At 50.4% G+C, this 4,550-nt stretch overlaps 1 pseudogene; it reads left to right on the plus strand.

Moving 5' to 3' along the window:
• The first annotated feature begins 1,546 nt into the window (after window positions 1-1,546).
• Window positions 1,547-1,722, plus strand: LOC144095752 (U2 spliceosomal RNA; annotated as a pseudogene).
• The last annotated feature ends 2,828 nt before the right edge of the window (window positions 1,723-4,550 follow it).

A 4,550-nucleotide genomic window follows, 5' to 3' on the forward strand; every position in this document is an offset into this window, starting at 1 on the left:
CGACCGCTAGCAGCAGCGACAGCAGCCGGAGGAGAGACTCTAGTTCTGCTTCACTGAATGCGGCCAAGAGACTTCAGCGGCGGGCTCAAGAAATCGAAGAACAACGTGCCGTTAGCCTGGAAAATAAGCGTAAGAGTGAAGCGACCCCTTCAATCCTTGCATAGCCTCGGTGCTGAAATCAAGCATGGACCTACAGGTCATACTGGATGTTTATGCCTGTGCTTCGTACGTTGTGGAATATGGGAACAAGGCCAACCGGGAAGTTCAACACTTGCTTTCGCTACATATAACCTGACATAGCCGAGCTAAGCCATTGCCATTTTTGATAGCTTTTTCCATCCGTTTGGGTTATTTTCCAACTTGAGCAGCCTGAACAAACAGGTCTTATGCTGTTCATGGTTCAACATTAAGTCCACTTGCGAAAAAAAGGCTAAAAAAATTTTTCGAAAACGAATATTTAAATGTAGTGGTATACGTTAATACGAGAGCAATGCTTTTTCGTGAAGGCTACCCGTGGGACAAGCCACTATTAATATTCAAGTAATTGGGCAGCGTACTGATATGTCGAACAAACTAACCTGGTTGTGCTGTCTTGCTGAGGATTTCGGCGGCAGCTTCTTGAAAGGATTAGAAAGGATTGTAACACTAAATACACACCATGGATAGAGATGTAGCTGGCGCGCTTTGTTTGCATGGCAAAGCTGCACACTGCACAACTGTTTATTTATTAATTAGTTGGAATTAAATGAGTGATTTGATTGTCTAATTAAATTGCAAATAGATTCGTAATTTGCGCAGTTCATGTGTCGGCCGATATGTGAGAGAGACACCGCGTCATTTCCTTTTCCTCGAAACTATTAATTCATTCACTTTCTCAGCAGCATGTGCCTTAGTTGAAAGCTCCGGAGGCAAGAGCATGGTCGAAACGCTATATGGGAGGAGGGCTTATGGTGGTTGAAACAGGCGCATACGATTACCTTTCTGTAATACGAACGCTTTCAGGATGAAACATATTACACAGTAATAATAATGATAATATTGTTTGGTTTTTGGGGAAAGGAAATGGCGCAGTAACTGTCTTATATATCGTTGGACACCTGAAGAGCGCCGTAGGGGAAAGGATAAAGTAGGGACGGCGGCTGCGTTTGTATGGAGGCAAAACGCTAAGGCGCCCGTGTGCTGTGCGATGTCAGTGCATGTTAAAGATCCCCAGGGGGTCGAAATTATTCCGGAGATCTCCACTAAGGCACCTCTTTCTTCTTTCACTGCCTCCTTTATCTCTTCCCCTACGGCGCGGTTCAGGTGTCCAACGATATATGAGACAGATACTCCGCCATTTCCTTTCCCCCAAAACGAATTATTATTATTATTATTATTATTATTGTGTAATATGTTTTGTTCTGAAAGCATTTGTATTACAGAGAGAGGCCATCGTATGCGCCTGTGTCAACCACCATAAGCCCTCCTCCCAAAATGCGTTTTGACCTTGCTCTTGCCTCCGCAGCCTTCAACTAAGGCACATGTTGCTGAAAAAGTGCATGAATAAATAGTTTCCGGGGAAAGGAAATGGCGCAGTATCTGTCTTACATGGACCCCGTGGAGTATCTGTTACAGGTCCAATTGCACTTATTTTTGGAAATGTGGTGGAGAGTTTGAAGGATGCTTCATTCCCGCCACCGGTTGGCCCGGTATTGCACTACCTCCGGGATCGGCCTTGTCTTTAGTGCGCCTTTACTATCCTGTCTTTCTATCCCATCTTTCAACTCTCCTACTATCTGCACGTAGTAGCGATTGTGGCTCGGCTTGAGCCAGTGAGCAGGGCTGTGCAGTTTCCTTTTCCTTCTTCCTTGCACAACAGACAGACTGTCCTACATATCGGCCGACACGTGAACCACGCCGTAAGGGAAGGGATAAAGGAGGAACTAAGAAAGGAAGAAAGAGGTGCCGTAGTGAAGGGCTCTGGAATAATTTCGATCACCTGGGGACCTTTAACGTGCACTGACATCCCACAGCACACGGGCGCCTTAAGGTATGAACACACCGGTGGCAAAACGCGCGCGGCACGCCGCCGGCGGCAAGCCGCGTGCTGCGAACCATGCCGCGGTGGTGGGTTGATGTGCCGTGCGGAGGATGGGTCGAGGAGCCATTTTCAGCGGCTTTCCGCGTGTTGCTGAGCGGGGAGACCGATCAGAGGCGCCCCGCTTGTTCACGTGGGGAGCGTCTGTGCTTCCGCCTTTTGGCTCCTACCAAAGTTGCATTCCAGCAGCAGCAGTGGAGCTACAGTGCTCTAGAACACAGGTTCTAGACAGACAGACAGAAAAACTTTATTTAGCAAGTGAGTTTTAGGCCCAGCTGGGTCCCTGGGCCACTGCGCGGTCCCACACTGCATCAAGTAGGTCATGCCGGGACATGACGTCGGCAACCCGAGTCACCGCAGCAAGCTGCGATGTCGGGTCTGCAGACATAAGCAGGACCTCCCAGTCCTCCCAGCTCGAGATGGCGTGCTGTCCCCGCGGGGGAGGGTCAGCAGGGCAGCCGAAAAGGATATGGCAGAGTGTGGCGTGGGGGTCACTGCATAGGGAGCATGCATGGGATGTGCCGCAATAGTGGGATAAAAGCTGAGGGGATGACAGAGAGCGGGTCTGGAGGCGTCTGAAGAGGATCTGTTGGGAGTGCGTAAGAGAGGGGTGGGGAGGAGGGTAAGTCCGACGGTCCAAACGGGGTAGTTGTTTGAGCTCCGCAAAGGTGTGCGCCCGCTCCCTCGAGAATCCTGGATCGAGACTGTCCTGAGCCCGGCAAATCAGACCTCGGGCCAATTTATCGGCAGCCTCGTTTCCAGGGTTCCCAGAGTGAGCCGGCACCCACTGAAGCTCTACCCTGCGCGGTAAATTTTGGGTAGGGGTGTTCAACAATTGCCAGGCAGGGGTATGAATCCTGCCCCTGGCAAAGTTGGACAGAGCCGTTTTGGAGTCGCTGAAGATGTATTGGGCATCCTAATGTGCAAGGGCTAGGGCGATGGCGGTCTCCTCTGTCTCCTCAGGCGTAGAGCCCGAGGGAAGACGGTGAGTTAGGGGGTGAGGTAAGGTTGGATTGTAGGCAACTGCTACCGCTTCATGCACTGTACATGCGGCATCTACCCAAACGGCATCGTGGGCTTGGCCATAATACTTATGGTGGGCATTCGCGCGAGCTACGCGGCGATGGATGTGATATTGGGGATGGACGTTTCGAAGAAGGGTTTTCACAACGAGAGGTGTATGGATGTGTCGAGGGATGGCTATAAGGGTTGACTGGTTAGCGGGTATGTTGATGCGAAGGGAGGAGAGTATATGGCGGCCAGTGGCGCTCGTGGCAAGTCTAAGGTACTGTGTCTGAAGGTGCGCGTCAACTAGTTCCTGAATGGTGTTATGCATGCCTAGTGCAAGAAGTTTGGCTGTGCTAGTGCTACGAGGTAGGTTTAGGGCTGCCTTAGTCGCAAGGCGGATCATTGCGTTCACGCGTTTGGTTTCCGTGCGGTTCAATTTGAGATATGGGATTGCGTATAGAATGCGGCTAAGCGTAAATGCGTGCACTACTTTCATATTGTCCGCTTCGTCTAAACCCTTGTTAAGGGAGGACACTCGGCGTAGAAGGTCCAACACGGATTGCGTGGAGGCCTTCAGCCTTTTAAGGGTATGTTCATTTTGTCCAGAATCCTGCAAGTGGAGGCCAAGGATGAGGAGGGCGGGTGTGATGGGGATAGGAGATCCTTTTAAATTGATTTGGATGGGCGAGTTAGCGCTAGATTTTGGCCTAATTAGGATGAGCGCGGACTTAGATGGGGAACATTCGAGCCCGATGGATGACGCGTGAGAGGAGATGGTGTCTGCTGCTAACTGAAGAGTTTCCTCAATTTCCCCGTCAGAGCCATGAGTGGTCCATGTGGTAATATCATCAGCGTACAGAGTATGCTTTTGGTGTGGGATTAGAGCCAGTTTGTGAGCTAGGGGGATGAGAGCAACGTTAAAAAAAACGGGAGAAAGGACCGACCCTTGAGGGGTTCCGAGCTCTCCGAGTGTATAAGGGGATGTGGTAATCTGATCTATGTGCAGGGAGGCAGTGCGGCCCGAGAGAAACGCGCGAGCGTAATTGTAGGTTTTAGGGCCTACCGGTAGAGCCTGCAGTTCCCGTAAGATGGCATCGTGTCGAATTCTGTCAAATGCCTTGGTGAGGTCAACTGCCAGGATAGCTTTAGTGTGGTGGGGGATGGTATCATCAAGCACGCCATGCGCAATTTGAAGTAGGGCGTCCTGCGCAGATAGATGCGCACGAATTCCGAGCATACTGTGGGAGAAAAGGTGGTTGTCTTCCATGTACGTTGTTAGCCGAGCAAGAATTATGTGCTCGAAGACCTTGCCTAGACAGGATGTAAGAGAAATGGGGCGGATGTTGTCTAGGGTGATAGGCTTGTGGGGTTTTGGAATAAAAATAATTTTTCCATGCTTCCACGAGGCAGGGAGATTACCTGCCTCCCAACATTCGTTATAGTAGTTTACTAAGTCAGAGATGGA

Source organism: Amblyomma americanum, chromosome 6 (genome assembly GCF_052857255.1).
Source record: "Amblyomma americanum isolate KBUSLIRL-KWMA chromosome 6, ASM5285725v1, whole genome shotgun sequence".
NCBI lineage: Eukaryota > Metazoa > Arthropoda > Arachnida > Ixodida > Ixodidae > Amblyomma > Amblyomma americanum.